Source organism: Tympanuchus pallidicinctus, unplaced genomic scaffold (assembly GCF_026119805.1).
Source record: "Tympanuchus pallidicinctus isolate F22 unplaced genomic scaffold, pur_lepc_1.0 scaffold1, whole genome shotgun sequence".
NCBI classification, from domain to species: Eukaryota; Metazoa; Chordata; class Aves; order Galliformes; family Phasianidae; genus Tympanuchus; species Tympanuchus pallidicinctus.
Window position 1 is genome coordinate 96,056,156 of NW_026294618.1, and position 14,907 is coordinate 96,071,062.

The following is a 14,907-nucleotide window of genomic DNA, read 5'->3' on the forward strand; positions in this document are numbered from 1 at the left end:
ATGGAACCAAAATATTGAAGTGATTTCAGGATTTAAACTTGTGCTAAAATGGATAATGTTTTGTAGGACCAATACAGAATTGCTCTCTTTTCTTGAATGGATGTAGACTAGGGAAAATTTGTGCTTTAAAAGTTAATATGCAGACTTCTACATAATCTTAAGTTAAATCTCCATTTCTGTTCATTTTTCTCCTTTTATTTTCTAGTTAACTTCCAAACTTTAATGATGAATGTGACATTTTTTTCTGTGCTAAAAACTGAGACGCATCTAAATTGAAAAAAAATGTGATCAGAATTGAGTATTACTATTGTGTATCAAGGAAAATACTAGAGATAAGATACATTTCTTAGATGATGTGGTATTTGTTTACTCCAACTATGTCAAGAAACGACAGAAGAAACTCCTAGCTTGTTTGTTTGCATTTGGTTGGTTTATTTCATCCCAGAAGCCCACTCATCCGAGTTGCATCTGTCAACTTTTGCATTTGTATGATTTTACTTGGGCAAGTTAAGAGAATAAACACCTTTCTATAATGAATAAAAATAAGATGAGCTCTATGGGTCCATTTAATTATGCAAATGAATATTTAATGAAGGAAAGTCTTTCAAACTTAGTCCACAATGTCTGTACCTTTGCCTATCAAACTAACCTATATTTTATTTCCTTGCTTCATAAAACACACTACATTTAATGAGGCCTATATGAAAGATAATTTTTTTGCTTACTGCAAAACTTTATCATTAGTTGTGAAATTTTTACTTGGGGAAGTGGAAAGAGAACAGTTTGTAGTTTAGATCACGTGCTGACAATTTGGAACCAAAATCTTAACTGCAGTGATTTGAGTGCTGTAAGATGATCTTGTTGCTGTGTACACTTAACTAGGGAAGTTCCTTTATGAAACCTGAAGACAGAGTGGTATTCATTTTCTTTTTGTATTTTCTTTTTCTTATCCTTGTAACTCCTTTCATTGAGGCCTCTTTATTATTTTGGCTATCTGTACTTTCTATAGACAGATCCGCTTCCGTGAAATCCTGAATCTCCAAGCTTCAACATAACCAAGATTTGGTCACTTTTTCCACGTATCTTCCCATGTATATCTGAAAAAGTATTCAAGTGAAGAATCGCTATACATATATTGCATCACATATTTGTTGAAGAAAAGTTAGTTGTTCGTCTTGCGAGAGAGTGAGGAAAAGAACAGGGGAAAGAGATGGACAGAACATTGTTGTTGTCCAGAAAATAGAATGTGACCTGCTACCACAGAATGTTTTGTTGTCATTCTCATATTGATTATGACTGAGATCTGTGCATGTGCTTCAAGAACCCTATCCTCATTTTGGTATAAAAACCTGTGAAGTAACAAAACTGAGCTGAACTCTAACCCAAGAGCAGGGTCCTCTTTGGAAGGCCTGTTTAGTTTCTTCAGTTTCCAGACAGTAGTAAGGTGTCTAGCGTATCTGACACTACTCAGCTGATGTAATAATAGTTTATGTAAGATGCAGTTAAACGCAGCCTTTCAAATTCAAGCCAATATTCTCCTATTTTAAGCAGACAGATTTTTTTCATTTAATATGCCAGTGATTTAATAACAGTCGTAATTAACCAAGTATACATGATTGTGGTCTATCCTGCTTTTTATCATTCAGATAAAGTCTGATAGAAGAGAAGTGTATATCTTAGAACATAAAATATTTGCTGAACTTTAGAGTTGGGAAAGAGCTATATCCCGGGCCATTAAAGAGCATCTGTTCAATGCCAAGATCCAAGAATCTGACATTTAATAGGGTCATGGAGTGTATAAGTTTTCCTTCTTTATTTTTGCATTCCTACACTACAATAGCATATTGCTTTGCCATCATATGCCAATCTTTATTAATGGATAGGAAGCTTATAAAGACATATTCCATGTGTAGTACTGGTGGTAAGGCTCCAGTTCTTATTTTTCTGGGTAATGTATTGTCATATAGTTGCAATCTGTGTCTCAGAATTTACAAACAGTTTAGATGCTAGGAATAAGTCTGACAAGTATAATGTTGAATGTGAAGCCCACCATTTAAACAAACAGAAACAAACAAAACCATATTGTTGTCTCCAGTAAGTGTCTAGTAATAAGTGTTAGTAGTATAATATGGAATAGACTGATTAGCTGTGATTGGTGATTTAAGTCACCACTGGCTCACGTGGGCATTCAGGTAGAGAGAAACCTTACAGAGGAACTTGGAATGACAGAACAAAACTGTTTTATTTGTCAGTACTTATATTAAATAAATGAATACTTACTGGACGTTTGCATGCAAGTACTGAGTAGTATATTGTCAGTCTGTTGTAGAGGAAAAATTGTGGATCTAGTTGATTTACAAAGGGTTATGGGAAGCTATTACAGATTGAGATCCAACCTGTTTAAGCAGTAGCAAGTCAATGGGAGCAGATAAATTCTTCATGCTTTTCAATCAAAAAGCATATTAATAAGTATTCAAAGGGGTGGTAGGATTGATGAGAGAGGTGTTTGGTTTTTTTTTTGTGTTTGTTTTTTTTTTTTTTTGTCATTTAGTGAATTTAAAGTTCAGTTTTCCTTTTATTCCAACATTTTTCAAGATGAGCAGAAAGTAGTACTGGTGGTCTGCGTTATTCAGCACAGCTTGCACTGAGCCCAATTCTGGTCCTTTGCGGTTTTTGTTTGTTTGTTTTTGAATTGTTTTCGATACTATATTAAAATTATGCAATAATTTGTTTGTTTGTTCATTTATGTATTTAGAGGAGTGGGTGGTAGAACAACTTAGTATCTTACCTGCTGGGCTGTCCTCTAGGCAGTCTTTAGACTGTGAGAATCGCTAGAAAGTTTGGGAAAGCAGTGAGGAATTTGTTTGGTATAACTTACAGATTTGGTGTCCAGACTGTTTTCAAGCCAGGACAAAACAAAACATACTGGATGTTGGTGCAGTACTCTAAATATAATATATTCACACTGGAATACTGTATGATTTATTTTATTTTAGGAATTTTATTTATCTAAATAATAAATTCCCACAGTTGTAGAGAAGGTGGTAAGTCATAAGAGTCATTTGGCAATAGGTTGAATCCTTCCTCTCCCCAACATCCCCCCACTCTTTACTCAGGCTGTAGATTTTTATGGTGAAGAAGACATGTATGGAAGGAGTGTAGAATGTAACCATAGAGACGCTCTCTCTGTAGCCAAATAGTATCTTAGATCTATGTATTTGTCAATTCGTAGTAGCAACAGAAAACTGTATCTCCTTTTCTAGCCAGGGATTGTTCAGAACTGCAAAAGTGTGCACTTAGTCCATACATTGAATGGATTAGGACTGTGTTGTGTTACTTTGATTGTGGGATGAGAAGTAACATTTAAAATGACAACATGATCTTTAACTTTTTATTATGGAGAATGAGAAATGGAAAACTTCAGTATCACCATTAACACTTGTTAGTTGTGGGCTCTGCTGTATGGAGCTCTCTGGAATTATCCCTCTTTAGTAATACAGAATTGCATCTACTGTTCAGAGAGTACGGATGTTCCTGGAAAAAATTCTACTTGTATCCTCCTTCTTAGTGTTTCTGTTCAGTGTGAGAACTGGTTGTGTCCTTAACACCAGGCTTTTCCTTTACAGTCATTAGTGACTTGAAAATGATACAGAAGATAGTTCCAGGATGGGCAATGTTGGGTAGGCCCCATGAGCATTTATGTTATAGTAACACCTAAATCAAAAATTCACTGCTCCTGATGGATGTTGCCATTGATTTTTTTGAAGTAATTCTTCTTTTCCAGATTGCTAACATATTTAGTGGTAAATCTTGATCTGCAAGTGGCGTGCTTGTTTCTCTATTCTGAAAATTCTGTAAATTAGCTAGATTGATCCAAAGGTGTTTGTGTGTTCCCTTTTCAGTAATAGTTCGAGCCACTTTGAAAAGTTAGTATGCTAAATGTTTGTATGTTAAAATGGTAGGGTATTTGTGCAGATCTGCTTAAATACAATAGAATTTGTATGTGTTTCTATGTATTAGCTTACTAGTATGGTGGAAAACAAATGGTTGTAGGTTTTTGTTTGTTTGTTTTTTAAATAATAAATCCATTATAGGCTACACAGTGGGAGATCCCAAGCTTCTCCACAATGTCAGAAGACTCTCTGAAAATCTGTTCTGTTAGGGCTCGTTCTCAGAAGTGTAGATCTCCTTTTCTATGCATGTTTGCAGTAGCACTTTAGAGACGCCATTACAAGTCTAGCAGAACTAGGGAAAGAAAGAGTAAAAGGGAAAGTGACAGGATTGCAGAACAACCTCTAAAAAGTTAGTGTCCAGTGAGGAGAGCAACTCATGGGCAAAGTTTCAATTGTTAAAGCGTTGAATAGCAGAGGTGTGTGCTTAACTCTGAAAATCACAGATTAGCTACAGGATACAAGCATGAAAGTGCAATAACGTAGAATTGATATTGAATAGATGATGGGATTGGAACAGTTAAAGCTGCTAGCTTAATGGAAAGCAGATCTGTCACCGAATACTTGTGTATTCTGCAGCTTCCCTCTGTGACTTTTATGGAAAGCTTCTGCAATCTGATTTTATACAAAATAAATTCTCAGTCAGGCCTTTCTTTGTTGTTTGCAGCTGTCTTCAACCAATCCATTACTGTTTCTGGACTAGAGCAGAAGCTGGATGTTTACAAATAATTCCACACTGAAGCAATGTGTAGTGTAAAGTTTTATGGCAGCTTTTCTTCTGCCTTAAAGGCTTTGTTGCTTTTCTTTTTTCCTTTACTCCTTTTGAACATTGAGTGCATAACAAATAGATGCTTCTTGATTGAAGTAACGGTCGGTAGTAGAATGACAGCGCAGGAGAGAGAGGATTTGTAGGCTGCCTTCTAGATAGAAAGAAAATAAAGGAAAGCTCAGGTAATGCTGGGGCTGAGTGGCGTTCTGCGGGCGCTGGTAAGGTTTGATGACGTTCGAGCCGAGGAACGCCGCCGCGGCGCTACGTGCGCTGCATCGGGACCCCGCCGGTGGCGCGGGGCGGGCGGCGCTTCAGCACCAGGCCGGCCCCGGACAGCGCCTCCCCGCAGCGCGCCCCGGTGCGTGTGCTGCTCATTGCCGGCCGGGGAGCGAGCGAGGCATCGCGGAGCGGGAGAGTCCCGAACGGAATCGGATCGGATTGGGCCCATATGGCTACTCTGTTCGTCCGCGATATATATAGCTTTTTTTCTCCTCTAATTTCAATGCAAACATTTTAGACGTGAGGCTGTTTTGAGGAAAATTGCTTTCCCAGTGCACAGTAAAAAATATCAATGTGGAAGTCTTAACAGGACATTTTTCCTTTTCTGTCTTCCTATATGCACAAATAGAGCACTAGAAGAAGGAAGAAAAGGAAAAAAATTGCAGATAGAAGGATAAGGAACCAGAAATCTATCTCTGACCCCTTACAGCCATGTTCTTGATGCAACCTTTCACTTTAATTTACTCTTTTACTTTAATTTACTTTACTTATTTATTTATTTACATTTCCAATGAGATTTTAGAATTTCAGCTATGGACAATAGGGTTAACAAGTAGATACTGCAAATATTATTGTCTCTGCTTTTTGTTAACTTGGGAGGAGATTCTCAACTGCTGTGGAAAATATTGAGGATCCTTGTAATGAGGGATTGAAGAAAATGTGCAGGTGACTCTGAAAGTAAGGCCTCCAGTTTATTTCCATGGAAACTACAACATATGCAAAGACAAAAACAATATTTGGTAGAGCAAATTCTCAGCTACAAAACACAGTTCTTCAACATAGTCACCACTGTTAGCTCTGCATTTTTGTATTTCTTTCATACCGTGTACTTGCTTTTCAAAATTGTTGGCATTTTATGCTTCATTACAGGACATTGAAAGGAAAGATGGGACAGTTTTGTATGCTTGACCTATGTCAGTATTCACTTTTTTTAAAATGCATGATTGTAGTGGTAAAGCAACTAATTGATCTCCCCGCGTTGCAGATAGCTAGCACCTTCTTTAATGGATTGGCAGTACTGTCCTCAGTAAATTGAAAGTTATAGATCTCCATTTTATTTAATAAACAATAATTATTACAAGAAAACAAAACAAACTTACCAGATTGTGCAGAAGACTTTCCAGTGGTTTTCAACTAAAGCAAAAGCTTTACAAAATATATTGATGTGTTGTACTAAATTACAGATGTAAGTATTACATCTTACATGGTAAGAAGATGCAAGCAAAGCTAGCAGTGTTTTTTTAATGATGACAATATTTGTTATTTTAAATTTCCTAATTTTTATTCCCTTTTTTTTTCTTTCTTTCTAAACAGTGTAAAGAGAACAAAAATAGATTCGTTCGGAGAAATATAATCCCTCTGTTTACTTTTGGGAAAGCTTTATGTAATTTTTTAATCAGTAAACGTTTGGATGTTTGCATGTTTTAATGCTCATTTTGAGAAGTTTAAATCTCAGTGTTTATAATATTGGCTATCTGGCATTCATTTTAATATAATAGGTTATTCCATGCTGTTTCTCTTTATATTCATGGTTGTGATACTGAAATTATAGGACCACACACAGGGCAGTAAAGTCGCCACTTAAGCGTGTAAACACTCTGGCTTTTGACAAAGTGGAAAAATATTTCTTGTGCGCTATTTTAACATGATCAGCATGTTAAGGCTCAGTGTGCAACTGTGTCAACATTTCTTTGGCTGTAATCATTAATTCTGTAGCCTCTTGATAATATGTAAAATGTGAAACTGGTTTGTTTACTGTTGGGATTTGTCAGCAATTACTGTCTGCATTGAGCTTAGCTCTTTCAAATAGATAACAGATCAAAGAAGATTTTATTTTAGAATCATCATTCTAGTTTTAGTTTTGTTTTTCAGCTGCCTTTAGGTTCTTTAAAAATATGTTAGAGCCATACATTTCATGAATGTTGTTCTCACATACATTGGTAGGCACAGTTAAAATGCATCTCGTAAGAACCTGTAGCTTCAATTTGTATAAAATTTAGCTACGGAGACGGAGACGTAAATTTCAGGCCTCACTTATCTCTAGATCTGATGTGGCTTTGCCCCAGCTAGTGGGTTTTTTTTAATTATTATTATTTTCTATTATTATTTTTATTTTTTGTATTTAACACGTTTTCATTATTATTATTTCCACTATGAACTGCGAGTGCTGGTGGTCATATGTTTAATATCGTCAAACCACCATGTCATCTTCATCACAAAAGGTTGTGAAGACTGAAGTTCTGATCCTTTTCTTCATTTCTTCCTTCATGACTATTCTCATAGTATTATTAATTTACTAATAAGTATTAGTTTTGGAGTGTCTTTGAGGGTTTGTAGTTAATAACATGGATTATTTGGTATATTAAATGGCTGTTGAACAAAGTTTAAGCGCTACATTATACTAAAATAACAGTTCTAAAGGAAGCAAGCATAGAATATTGTTTCTTTCCCAGCTACTTTGAGAATTTGCACAAACAATGAACTTAACCTTCATAGCAAAAAACAACAAAACAACAACAACAACAAAAAACCATCTGAGGAATTTTGTAATCAGTTTGTTAAACAAACATAGTTTACATGAAGTGAAGTCACTTTAAGAATCAGGTTGTATTTTTAGTATAGCCATAGACTGGCACTTGCAATGAATCCTCCTTCATCATTAATCTACCTAGGCAGTCTACAAAGAGAAATGCAAGGAGAATTTGATCAGTCCTTTTATTTTTTTCCCCTCATTTGATAAATAGAAAGCCACTTTCTTGTCTTAATGCCATTACTTTGGATTCATATGAAATATTAAACTCTGTCCTTGTCTTTTCTGCATTTTTAATACATCACCGTTCTGTAGATTGTTTTAAAAAAGTGACATTACTACCCATGTCTGCAGAACTTCAGTAAGGGGAGGGAGGGGGCTGTTTGCTTACATGTAGGCTGTGTAATCACCAAGTAAAATTTGCCACTACTTCTGAGAAGGCTGCCATTAATCATTAATTAATACCATTATCTCTGAGGCACTCAGAGATAAAATATTTCACTATATAAGGTTATACAGATCTATCTGAAGTATTTTTTTCCTTTATCTTCTATTAAAAAGAGATCAAAGTTTTAAACAAATAATTTGAGATAATCTTCAGCCTCATGAAGGAATGTTAAGGGCGATCTGAAAACCTTTAAAGCCTGCGAGATTTGGAGCATCTAGCACTTCTATTGTGTGGTAAGCATTAATATTAATGATTGGAAATATTTCCACACCCTGGCTTCTAACTTTTTCTTTGATGTTAATTACTTTGCAGTAGATGGCATAAATCCATTCTTTGTGTCTGACAAGGGTATATGTCCTTCTCATTTAACTGTATATCTTAGCTACATAGTCCTATCGGTTGATCAATAACACCCGTTTCTGCTGTGTTAACTATATACAAATATTTGTCTTGCTGTGTCTTTTTTCTTAAAGCTCTGAGTAGGTCTTTGTTACTGAATTCAGGCAAGAAGGAATATAGCGCTGTACTTAGGTGGCTATATTCTCAGATACTTTGAGGCAGTGCTCTTTTCTTTCTCCTGCTAATGTGACAGAGATCAAATGGACTGTATGTTCACATGTTCCTGACTTTGTTGTACTCAGTGTTCCTGACATCCAGGAACTGTAATCTGTCACAACCAGTCATCGTCTTCTTGATTTAACAGAGCTAGTTGTGACCCTAATACACTGTCTCCTTTTTAGCTTGAGAGAAATGAGCTCATGCTTTCCAGGGGATAATACTCTCTCAAAGTGTTGTTGTTTGTTTTTCCCCCTCTCTCATGTTGAAATCCAAGAAAAACCTCTTTTTTGTTTGTTAAACTTTGCAAAAGTGTACTCTTTCCTTTGTTGGCCCTTTAAATAGCTGCAGACATGTACAGCTAAAAGCTGTGCCGTAACAGTGTAACTTAGCAGATGCTGCTGGAGATCCTTAGCTGGTGTAGCATTACCAAAGCCATTGTCTTTAGTAGGTGAAATCTGGACCAGTGAGGGTTCATCCTCTTGTTTTTGCTCCTGTGATTTTCACACTTAATACACATTGTGTAATAGCTGCAGTTCTGTTAACATTCAAACTGTATTCTATTAGTGCATCAGTCTTCTGATTACTGGCAGGCATTGCATTGAAATAGAAATGTTTCCATCTTGTCAGCCTGTCTTTTTCAACTTTGTGGGTTTCCAATAACATGGGTACAGGTGAATATTGTAGGGAAGAAAAGAAACTTTCTGGCCTGTAACATGATCTGTCTGTTGGAAGAATGCTTCATAGATCTGTTTATCTATTCCACAGAGGGCAAAACCTTTACACAGGAAGCTACTGTTGCACTGCTTTTCTTCCAGAGGAGAAACTTACTGCCCCTAGATGATCTTGAAATTTCATGGCTGAATGTCCTGAGCAAAACACAAGGGAATTTATACTGTTGAAGCAGATTGAAAAGCCTTAGAATGCTGGTATTGCATGCTTTCTGAATTTTTTGTTGATCTTCTTTGAATATTTAACAAAAACTTAAGAACACAAAACTTTTAGAGGATCTGGGGTTGTTGTTTGTAACATAATGGCAAGTTTAAAGATCGAAAGGCATGAATATTTTTCTGAAGGACAACAAATAGCTGTGAAGTGCGTCTGTGAACCTTCCCTACATCTGTGCATTCATGTTCCAGTAGCAGATTTTGATGTTGTCTTTTAGAGTCCATTCATTTCCATTGCCAGCACTATTGACGGCATGGTAGCTGAGGTGGATTTTTCATAACAGTCATTAAAAACTAATACAAATGTTTGTTTAAGTAATTGTGGCCATAAATACATATGAAAATCTGGTAAAAGGGATCGTGAAAATAATGTAATCAAACACAACATACCAGTGTAAAGACTGTTGTGCCACACTGATGTGTAGAACTACTCCTTGTGTGAGTAAAAGCGCTGTTGGCAGATGCAGTTTATGAAAATAGATTCTTGGCATATTTTGTTCTGATACCTTCAATACTTTCTTGAAATATGGAACTGTAGAGGAGAGCTGCTTTAAATATCCTTTATTTCCTGTGCACAGTGAGTGTGTTTGTTAAAAATTCCTGGAAAGCAGATATTTAAGAATAATAATAATAATTTAAGAAAATAAATAAATCTTCCAATGCTAAAGCTTCAAAGGGAAAAAAAAAATCTACAGGTTACATTTCTTTTATACTCTTTTATACTTTTCTTTTATTCTTTCTGTGCTTCCTTGGAAATAAAAGCTTTCCCATGTGGTCACTGAAGACTGCTAAATGTGACCACTAATACTAAGTAAGCATTCAAGTTCATAGTCTGTGTCAGGATTCCTTATTTGGGTGTTGGGTTCTTTGCAGAGGGACTTTCATTTTTTACCACTATCTTTACACTGCTAAATGAATGTAAGTTGATGGTAAGATTATCTGTAAGGTCAGAGTGAAACTTAAAACTTGATGGACAAAGTATACTTACTGAGGCTGGAACTAGAAATAAACAGACAAAGAAAAGTATATGGCCATACTGATAGTTATAAATTAAGTGTCATGGTTTCAAATCTGGGAAAGTATCATCAGAATTTTTAAAGTTTAACTTAAATAGTCCATTCTCCTCACTTCAGACATCTGTTACTGGTTATTGTTTGAATGACCACCATGTACATTATACAAAAAGGAATGTGTTTTTTGTAAGATCTCTGCTAATGTGGTAGATAAAATCCCAGTGCTTGATAACAGTGCCAAAGGGCAAAGAGGTGCTGAACAATATTCCTCATCTTTACCATAACTTTCCTTCCTGGAAAAAACAGGCTTTGACAGTGGGAAAATGAAGACAGAGATAAGGAGAGGTGGAAAGAAGCTTGGGAACTGAGAGTGACATAGACCAGAGCTCTAGTTCAGCAAGCAGAGGAAAAAGTCTTCTCTTACAGTGATGCACTAACATTATTATTTTACTGTTGTCCTGTTGGTGATTAAAAATTTGAGTTATACGTCCTTGCTGTGGTAATAAATTAAAAGGACTAGAAAGTTAAGGAACAGTTGTTTTTGGTGGGACATAATGTAACAAAGATCTGCTTTTTACAGTTCTGGCAAGTGATCGTTGACTTGTTTAAAGAAAAATGCACTGTTCTTATTAATGCAAAATGCTACATTGCTCTCAACTTTTTAGGATTTTTTTAAACGTTGAAAACATTTTATGGAGAGGCAAAATTGTAAGTGAAGAAAACAATTTACCCCTTGTTGCATATTGAAGCAGCTGGCAGTGGCAGTTGTCTGGTTCTTATTGATTGTGGATGTTAAATTGCAATGCAGTGGTTAGCAATGCTTGCTGCTTATGAATCGTGTTTCTCTCTTACGAAGCCAAACAGATAGGGGTGGGTTATGGGCAGTGAGCTGCACTGAGGACGTCAGTAATTCCGAGTTATTTTTTAGTTTGAACAAGTTGCTGCATACAGATTAACATTGCAGTTGGACTAGGTTTAATTCAGATAGGTAATGTTAGCACTTTGCTGCTTGCTAAGATGTTAAAAAGCTGTAATTTTTGAAGCAGGCAAACACTGAAAACTTGTCTTCCAATTCTGTTATGTTCTCAACTGTAAAAAAAACAAAAACCATAGAAAACACCACAAGAGTGGGTCTTGCTATAGTTGGTTATGTTCGTTATTTTGTACTTTGCACTGGAGTAAGTACTCAAAAAGCCCAATGTTAGCATAAAGGTGAGTAATAAACCTCAGCAGAGCTTATTCTTTGCAAACTGCCACAGCTTGGTGTATTCGATAGTGCCTCCTGTTACAGAACTGGTAACTGTGTCAGGTCGGTGTCTAACGTGTATCGGCAGATTAGTGCAAACTCGTTAAGGTAGAATTTAGAGATGTATGCATTTGTGTCGTGCTTTGGGAATAGTCAGAACCCCATTGTAAAGAAGCTTCTTTGCAGGGACCAGTGTGTGTAAAGACCAGAGAAATCTGGTTGTTGTAACCCATTTAGATTCCATAAAAGTGACTGGTAAAGTGCTTTAAGTAAGCTTAAAAAAAAAGAAACAAGTCTTACCTGGATTACCTGGCTAAAGGATAAAGGAAGAGAGAGAGTGAAACGGGGAACTCTGGGCCAGTCACAGTTTGTAAATGAGAAGGGAGCTGAATAGCAAAGGATTACAATGAACTGTTGCACAAAATCTCTCAGTGTTTAGTGGCTGTACTATAAACAACAGATGAATGCGATGTGCGTTTGAGTGAGGGAGAGGAACTCCAAGCGTGTGTGTGTGGCTGCTGAACAACCTATCACCACATGGGAAAGTGTTGTTAAAGTTTACAGTGTTCTCTGAAAGCATCAGCTTAATTCATTGTGGCATTTTGTAAAGCAAAAATATTTCTGGGAAATCTGAGGAACCGAGTGAAGAAAACATAAGTAATACCATCATCAGGCTGTGGTACAAATTAAAGGCACATTTATTTTTTATCAAGTGTGTATGTATATAATTCTTAGTGGAGCTGCGAAAATTACTGAAAGGTGTGGAACATCATCAGTGTAAGGAATGATTTAATCCTAATCAGCCTGGAAAAGAAACAATTGGAGGTGGGTGGGTGGGGAGTAATATTGGCTTATTAAATCATGGATGGTGGGAAGAGTTAAATAAGAAGGGACTGTTACTTTGAGGGTGTTAAGCTAAACCAACAGGATCATTTTGAAATGAAGTAGAAGATGCGGTTCTTTCTGCATGTGAGATTGGCTTGTTGGCCTGCTTGCAGTTTTACACATTGGTCTGACAAATTGTGTTAGTAAACTATCACTGACAACTACTAAGTGCAGATACAGCCTATGGGTTGGAAAACCCTGAAGCCTCACATCTAAGGTGCTGGACATCCAAGAATGCTATTGAAGAGAGGTTTCATTATTTGTTCTCTCTGTTAAATGTGCCTAAGCCTAAACTAACCCCTGTCAGCCACGAGATACAGTTCACTGTGAACTTTTGGATTGACTCAATATCACTTTTTACATTTTAAAAATGTACATTTTGTTACCAAAAATAAAAAAAAAAAAAAAAAAAAAAAATCAACACTGTTAATTAATTTTAAGTGGTTTTAATGTTTTCCACATGTGTTAGGATAGCTGGTAATTAACACTGGTACTCACCATTTATAAACATAATTGTGGGAATATTTCCCAAATATTCCCAATTGGTAACATAATCCATGGGTTTTGAAGGGGAGAAAGAAAAAAAAAAAAAAAAAAGCAAAAACTTTTTTCTTAAATGTATTCCCAAATACCAGATATTGTAGGTACTGGCACTATTTTTAACATTACTAGAGCTAAGTCCTCTTCCTTCCTTGACGCAACATCTTTTTTGAGCTCAGTGTAACAGAAATTCTGAAAATGAATGAATCCTCCTACCTTTGTTTTTTCTCCTCTCTGCTGTAAAAATAGGCTACTCTGAAATCCAGGGAGCGTGTTGTTCCTGTGGTGCTTCATAGTAGGTGAAAATGAGCAGTGCGTCACCCAGACTGTTGGCACATTATACTGAAATCAGCATTTTCTCTTGGGTTTCCATTACTTAATTGACTACATGTGAATAAAGTACCTATCAATGTGCTTAGTGTGACAAAGAGTTACAGAAACAAACAAAACCAGTCCCAGATTAATCTATAATTGTGTCAAGTTCTGAGCTTCTTTATTTCTATGGTAACCCAGCATTTTTTTTCCTGTAAAAGTCATTCAGAATGAGCTTAGATAATCATTTCCCTCAGTGAAGAGTCTCAAGTAGATTGAATAATTTTTACAAGCCTTTTACATATAAATGGTAGGCACACCCCAACCTCAGTCTGAACAACTGAGTTGTAGATAGATGAATATTTGCAGTAATGACTGTCACTGTTTTTAGTCTTTTATTTTTATTGTTATGAAGAGTTGATGCACTTGCTGAATGTACATAAATACCGATTATTTTATCTTTATTTAATGCTCTGTGCCCCTGCCTTCATTACTGATCAGTGATGTGTTACTGAGTGCCTTCTGAAGGCCTAGTGGGAGGGCACAGGTGGATTTCCTCAGCTGCAATCTGATTTAAGTTATGTCATCTGCCACCTGCTTTTCATTGCCCTGCTCTCTTCTCAGAGGTTGCTGCTTTCTTCTGTATGCTAGGATTGAGATGTGAATAGACACCCCTATTTATTTCTGTCAAAAGGTTCCGATTTAGTTTAGTAGTTTTAATATGCCTTTTAAAATGAGGTGGTTAGGGATCAGTTACGCCTGCTCCATCCTGGCAGCAGCATGGAATCATCAAGGTTGGAAAAGACCCCTAAGATCACCATGTCGAGCTGTTGACCCCATCCCCTGCCATGCTCACTCACCATGTCCCTCAGTGTCACCTCTCCATGGTTCTTGAACATCTGCAGGGACAGTAACTCATAGAATCATAGAACGGTTGGGGGTGGAAGGGACCATTAAGACCATCCAGTTCCAACCCCTCCTGCTATAGGCACGGACACCTCCCAGTAGACCAGGCTGCTCACAGCCCCATCCAGCCTGGCCTTGAGCATATCCAGGGGATCAGTATCCATAAAGTTGCTGGGCAACCTGTGCCAGTGTCTCACCACCTTCACAGTAAAGAATTTCTTCCTAATATCTAGTCTAAGTCTACTCTCTTCCAGTTTAAAACCATTTCCCCTTGTCCTGTCACTATATGCCCTTATAAAAAGTCCTTCCTCAGCGTTCCTGTAGGCCCCCTTCAGGTACTGGAAGGCCACTTATCTCACTTTTCCACCACCTCCCTGGGCAGCTTATGCCAATGCCTCACCACTCTTTCTGAGAAATTTTTCCTGATATTCAACCCAAACTGACCCTGAGACCTCAGGAAGAGATGAGGTGCAGGCAGCAGGGACAAGGACACACAGATGGGGTAATGGCTGCCCACCTGCAGCCTG

The 14,907-nt window shown here is 36.9% G+C and overlaps 1 protein-coding gene across 7 annotated transcripts in view; it reads left to right on the top strand.

Moving 5' to 3' along the window:
- Positions 1-14,907, top strand: part of SLX4IP (SLX4 interacting protein) — an 80,231-nt gene that overhangs the window by 11,823 nt on the left and 53,501 nt on the right. The window contains exon 1 of one of the 7 annotated variants that reach the window (XM_052702553.1): positions 8,109-8,209. The exons of the other annotated variants lie outside the window; for them this stretch is intronic. The gene's annotated coding sequence lies outside the window, so the exon portion shown is untranslated. Of the gene's footprint in view, positions 1-8,108; positions 8,210-14,907 lie in introns of those variants that run through there. 7 annotated transcript variants of the gene reach the window in all.